Genomic DNA, 7,404 nt, shown 5'->3' on the forward strand with positions numbered 1-7,404 from the left:
TAAGTACAATTCCTAACTGCTATGAATAGTACATAATTGCACTTAATTGTCTTCTTACATTTACCACCCCATTTTTGGAGGACGGGCTGATTATATATATATATATATATATTATATATATATATATATATATTATATATATATATATATATATATATATATATATATATATATATATATATATATATATATATATATATATATATATATATATATATATATATATAGTGTGTAGTTACAGGATGAGACCGTCTTCCCAGCACTCTTTGTCATATAACGTTTTGAAACTACTGACAGTCTAGGCCTCCACCACCTTCTCACCTAACTTGTTCCAACCGTCTACCACGCTATTTGCGAAAGTGAATTTTCTTATATTTATGACCTCCTGTTCTTGAAGTTCCAGGTCTCAGGAAATCTTCCCTGTCGATTTTATCAATTCCTGTTACTATTTTGTATGTAGTGATCATCTCACCTCTTTCTTCTGTCTTTTAGTTTTGGCATATTTAATGCCTCTAACCTCTCCTCGTAGCTCTTGCCCTTCAGTTCTGGGAGCCACTTAGTAGCATGTCTTTGCACCTTTTCCAGTTTGTTGATGTGCTTCTTAAGATATTGGCCAACTTCTGTTGTTGGGCACCACACAACAGCTGCATATTCTAGCTTTGGCGTAACAAAAGTCATGAACAATTTCTTTAGTATATCACCATCCATGTATTTAAACGCAATTCTAAAGTTAGAAAGCGTAGCATAGGCTCCTCGCACAATATTCTTTATGTGGTCCTCAGGTGATAGTTTTCTATCTAGAACCACCCCTAGATCTCTTTCTTTATCAGAATTCTTTAAAGATTTCTCACATAATGTATAGGTTGTGTGGGGTCTATGTTCTCCTGTTCCACATTCCATAACATGGCATTTATTAACATTAAATTCCATTTGCCAAGTGGTGCTCCATATACTTATTTTATCCAGGTTTTCTTGAAGGGCATGACAATCATCTAAATTTCTTATCCTTCCTATTATCTTAGCATCATCAGCAAACATGTTCATGTAATTCTGTATACCAACTGGTAGATCATTTATGTAGACAATAAACATCACTGGTGCAAGAACTGAACCCTGTGGTACTCCACTTGTGATATTTCTCCAGTCCGATACATTGCCTCTGATTACTGCCCTCATTTTTCTATCAGTCAGAAAATTTTTCATCCATGTTAGAAGCTTACCTGTCACCCCTCCAATATTTTCCAGTTTCCAGAACAACCTCTCTATGTGGAACTCTGTCGAATGCCTTTTTTAGGTCCAGATAGATGCAGTCAACCCAACCATCTCTTTCCTGTAATATATCTATTGCTCGATCATAGAAACTGAGTAAATTCGATACACAGGATCTTCCAAATCGAAAACCATACTGTCTGTTGCTGTGTTGTGGGTTGTGGGAAGAGACAACCCACAACCAAACCATCGCCAGAGAAATCCTAGTAAACAACACAGAAATCATCGATAGATACAGCGATAGCAGGCGGCTTGACGTTTGCGAGGCACTACACATCAAGAAGTCAACACCATCAATCAACAGCCAATTATTGCACAACTATATTCTACCCACCTCAAGACTCCGCTCCAATATAGAAGCATCAAGAAATATGGACCAATAGGCTTTCTACAAACTCTTCTATTCAATATCCATTGTTTCGTGTTCTGTCTTGTGTTGACGAAATTAATACCCTATTAATACTCTTGTTCTGTCTTGTGTTGATGAAATTAATACCCTATTAATACCACATCTTGTTCTGTCTTGTGTTAATGCCACATCACCCCTTCCACCTCACTCAAATGTAGATATAAAATCGGAGATGCGTAAGTTCTATTCAGTTGTGTATTTGTGAACTAAAGTCTTTGAAAATGTAATAAGTTTTACGAAACGCGCTCGTGTCGCGTCAGATTAGAAATAAAAAAGAATTTTGGAGAATTGATTTTTGATTTACCTCCAACAGTGAAACGAAATGTACGAAAGATTGAGAAAATTCGTGTTAGAATTATTAATCTTACTTTTTCGGTCATATTTAATAATATATATATATATATATATATATATATATATATATATATATATATATATATATATATATATATATATATATATATATATATATATATATATATATATATATATATATTATATATAGTGCCAGTCTTGATATTTATTTATTTATTTTATTTATTTATTTATATATATACAAGAAGGTACATTGGGTTTGTGAGAATACATTGGATAGTACAGTATTTACATTCTTGTAAAGCCACTAGTACGCACAGCGTTTCGGGCAGGTCCTTAATCTTGCAGATAATTTTAAGTAGGTAATTTCAATCAGAATTGATAAATGATAAAGATACATTACAAGAGAAAAATGAGATGAGAGAGATAAGTAGGTATATTAAAGCATATTGTTATATTAAAGCTCTGATTGATTACATTGATAGCTTGATTAGTAATTTAAACAAGGTTAATAGACACCATACAGCAGATTGACAGCACATATAAGACAGCAATGATCACAATGGTAAAGATGTTCACATTGGGTACATAAAGATTGGGAGACTGGGTAGCAAAAGATACAGATAAACAAGATTTATAAACACCATACAACAGATTGGCAGCACATATAAGAAAACAGCAATGATCACAATGATAAAGATGTTCAAATTGGGAACATAAAGGTTGGGAGACTGGGTAGCAATTGATACAGTGCAAATTTAAGGCAAAAAGTGAAAAACTATGAAGATGAAATTAGGTACTTTTTAGTATTGATTTTGAATGATGTAAAAGTTGGACAGCTTTTCAATTCAGTAGGGAGTGAGTTCCATAACTGGGTTCCTTTATTTGCATAGAGTGTTTACACAGATTAAGTTTAACTCTGGGGATATCAAAGAGATATTTATTTCTGGTGTGGTGATAATGGGTCCTATTACATCTGTCCAAGAAGAGTTTCAGACAAAGATTTGCATTTAAGAACAGGGTTTTGTAAATGTAGTTGACACAAGAGAATTTGTGGAGTGAGATTATGTTTAGCATGTTTAGGGAGTTAAACAAGGAGGCTGTGTGTTGTCTGAAAGCAGAATTTGATATTATTCTGATAGCAGATTTTTGCTGGGTGATGATGGACTTGAGGTGGTTTGCAGTGGTTGAACCCCATGCACAGATACCATAGTTGAGATAGGGATAGATTAGTGCATAATATAGAGAGATGAGAGCAGAGTTAGGAACATAATATCTGATTTTGGAGAGTATACCAACTGTTTTAGAGACTTTCTTAGTTATGTGTTGTATGTGGGTACTGAAGTTGAGTCTCTTGTCTAGGAATAAGCCAAGAAACTTTCCATCATTTTTATTGCTAATGTTTACATTGTCACTCTGAAGTTGAATTGCATTTGTAGATTTGCTTTCGAATAGGATGTAGTAGGTCTTTTCTATGTTAAGTGTTAGTTTGTTGGTTGACATCCATAAGTGGACTTTTTTAGTTCATTATTAACAACACCATTTAGTGTATGTGGGTTGGGGTTGGAGTAGATGAGGGTAGTATCATCAGCAAACAAAATAGGTTTCAGAATGTTAGAGACATTAGGCAGATCATTAATGTATATAAGAAAAAGAAGAGGTCCCAAGATGCTGCCCTGTGGCACTCCAACAGTTATTGGTAGAATGGGAGAGATTATATTATTGATGGCTACACATTGGTGTCTATCACTAGGATAGGATTGGATATAGTCCAGTGCATGGTCTCGGATTCCATAATGATGGAGTTTACATAAGAGGTAATCGTGATTAACAGTATCAAAGGCCTTTCTCAGGTCAATGAAGAGTCCAATTGGAAACTCATTTTTGTCAAGGGCTGAGTAAATTATATCAAGGAGACTAATAATTGCATCGTTGGTACTCTTTTGAGAGCGGAAGCCAAACTGACAGGGGCTAAGAATGTCGAATTTTACGAGATAGGAGTAGAGCTGTTTATAGATAATTTTTTCAAATATTTTTGATAGTATGGGTAGGTTCGATATTGGTCTATAGTTGTCAGTTGATATAGTCAGTTGGTCTATAGTTGATAAGTCAGATATATTGTTTGTTAACACATTTCTCAACAATGAACAGTCAGTTTTATCAAGCTAACATATCCTAACACAACGAGTGAGAGTATTAACTGGTCTAATTATTTTATTAGACCAGTATATATTATTAGATTATACTGGTATAATTATATATATATAAATAGACACAGAGACGGATAGATAAGGATATGCAAAGTCAGTGTGAGAATGACAGAGATAGAGCGAGGAAAGAGACAGAGAGATAGGCTGACACAGAGAATGGCAGAAACGAGGAGAGGCAGAGACAGAGGGACAGGGACAGGGACAGACGAACAGGGCCAGAGGAGGGACGGGGGAACAGAAGGGGGGGCAGTGGGACTGGGAGGGAGACAGGGACAGGGACAGAGACAGAGGGACAGGGTCAGAGAGGGGGACCGGTGGACAGAGGGAGGAGAGGGGGGCAGGAGACCAAGAGAGAGGAGACAGGGGATAGAAAGAGTGGGCAGGGGAACAGAGGGAGGGACAGGGACAGACAGAGAAGGACAGGGACAGAAAGGGCGGACAGGGGGACAGAGAGAGGGACATGGGGCAGAGATAGGGACAGGGGAACAGAGACAGGGACAAGGGGACAGAGATGGATAGGGGGACTGGAGGAAAGGGAGGGGGACAGATAAAGGACAGCGGACAGAAAGAGTGGGCAGAGAGGTACAGGGGACAGAGAGAAGGACAGGGGGACAGAGATGGACAGGGGGACATAGAGGAACAGGGGGACAGAGAGTGACAGGGTGACAGAAAGAGGAACAGGACAGAGAGGAACAGGGGGACAGAGAGAGGGACAATGGGATAGAGAGGGACAGGGGGACAGAGAGATGGAAAGGGGAGGATAGGGGGACAGGGGACAGAGAGGGGGGACAGGGGACAGAGAGGGGGACAGGGGGAAAGGGATCGAGGACAGAAAATGTGGGCAAGGGGACAAAGTGAGGGACAGGGGGACGAAGATGGACAGGGGGACAGGAGGAAAGGGGGGAGATGTATGAGGGGGGAATGTTTGCGAGAGATGGAGAAGGGGTATTTAGAACGGTAAGTTAGAGAGGGGGCAACTAAGGCGCGTCATTGAAAAGCAAATGAGCATCATTGCAGTAGCAGGAGCCACGCACATCTTCAGCCTGCGTTGTTGAGACATTTTCAATTAAGCGGTGTCCAATAACAATATTTTCGGTATTTAAGCGATACCTTAAAAAATACTGGAAATATTCAAAGATATTAATCCAGATATTAATCCCCTTGTGCAACGCACACAAGAGGCAACAGCTTCTAGCTCTACAAGCGGCAATATAAAATAGAGAATAGACGATTGTTTTCACTCATAGTGTAATAAACCCACGGACCAACCCACCCGCTGAAGCCGTAAATACCAAGATATTACTTCCGTTCAAAATTAAGCCGGAATAATCCTCAGGTATGTGGAGGATGTGGGAGGCCTTTGATCAACCGCCGACTTCCTGCCCCGTCGACGGGGCCATCAGCCCTCAGTGTGCCCTCAGCCAAATTCATGTGAAACATGTATGTGTGTGTATTAAATATTTTAATTTATTATTTCCAAGATTTAGCTGTTAGCTCTTGGACCCCGCCTTTCTAAGCGTCGGTTGTCTAATGTACCGACTCTCGGCCTCTTTTCCTTTACACCACCGCACACGGGATGGGTATGGGGTGCATAATAAAGAAAGAAATTGAATTGAATTGGTCTGATTAAGACTTTATGACCATGTAATCTATGTTTTGCTCCACTACTTACTGGTTGAGTATGGGGTCCTCACCAGTCGTCTAAATGCACACCAGTTCCCTAATTCCCACACACTGTTGCACAGCCACGTATTTTTTTATGTAATGAGTTAATTGTGTCGTTAAGGGTGGACTGCTAGCCGACTTTTCTAATTCAGCAAACGCCTTACAATTTTGTAGTACATACGTACCACATAAGTACGTGTGTGTTACACATGTACACACACACACACGTACACCTTGTCAAGCACAAGACGAAGCTTGAAAAAGTTTGGTGGTATGCCAATAGGCTAGTCCCAGGACTAAGAGGCATGAGTTACGATGACACGCTGCGAGAAATGCACCTCATAACACTGGAAGACAGAAGAGTAAGGGGAGACATGATCACTACCTACAAAATTCTCAGAGCAATTGATAGGGTACATAAAGATAAACTGTTTAACACGAATGGTAGGCGAACAAAGGGACACAGGTGGAAACTTAGTACCGAAATGAGCCACTGGGATGTTAGAAAGAACTTTTTCAGTGTCAGAGTAGTTAATAGATGAAATGCATTAGGCAGTGATGTGGTGGAGGCTGACTCCATACACAGTTTCAAATGCAGATATGATAGAGCCCAGTAGGCTCAGGAATCTGTACATCAGTTGATTGCCAGTTGAAAGGTGGGACCAAAGAGCCAGAGCTCAACCCCCGCAACCACAACTAGGTGAGTATACACACGCACACACACACGTGCACCCACACATGCACACACGTACACACACAGACACAAACATACACACACACTAATGCCTCTATTCACCTTGCAGTAAATAGTAACCTGAAAGTCAGGAAGCTGCTAAAGGCTGCATCTTGGGGATGTGTGTGTGTGTTAGATAAAAATATATGTTGTTTAGATATGATGGAGGAAAAGAGGCCGAGAGTCGGTACATTAGACAACCGACGCTTAGAAAGGCGGGGTCCAAGAGCTAACAGCTAAATCATGGAAATAATAAATTAAAATATTTAATACACACACATACATGTTTCACATGAATTTGGCTGAGGGCACACTGAGGGCTGATGGCCCCGTCGACGGGGCAGGAAGTCGGCGGTTGATCAAAGGCCTCCCACATCCTCCACATACCTGAGGATTATTCCGGCTTAATTTTGAACGGAAGTAATATCTTGGTATTTACGGCTTCAGCGGGTGGGTGGGTCCGTGGGTTTATTACACTATGAGTGAAAACAATCGTCTATTCTCTATTTTATATTGCCGCTTGTAGAGCTAGAAGCTGTTGCCTCTTGTGTGCGTTGCACAAGGGGATTAATATCTGGATTAATATCTTTGAATATTTCCAGTATTTTTTAAGGTATCGCTTAAATACCGAAAATATTGTTATTGGACACCGCTTAATTGACAATGTCTCAACAACGCAGGCTGAAGATGTGCGTGGCTCCTGCTACTGCAATGATGCTCATTTGCTTTTCAATGATGCGCCTTAGTTGCCCCCTCTCTAACTTACCGTTCTAAATACCCCTTCTCCATCTCTCGCAAACATT

The sequence above is a fragment of the Procambarus clarkii genome, chromosome 6 (assembly GCF_040958095.1).
Source record: "Procambarus clarkii isolate CNS0578487 chromosome 6, FALCON_Pclarkii_2.0, whole genome shotgun sequence".
NCBI classification, from domain to species: Eukaryota; Metazoa; Arthropoda; class Malacostraca; order Decapoda; family Cambaridae; genus Procambarus; species Procambarus clarkii.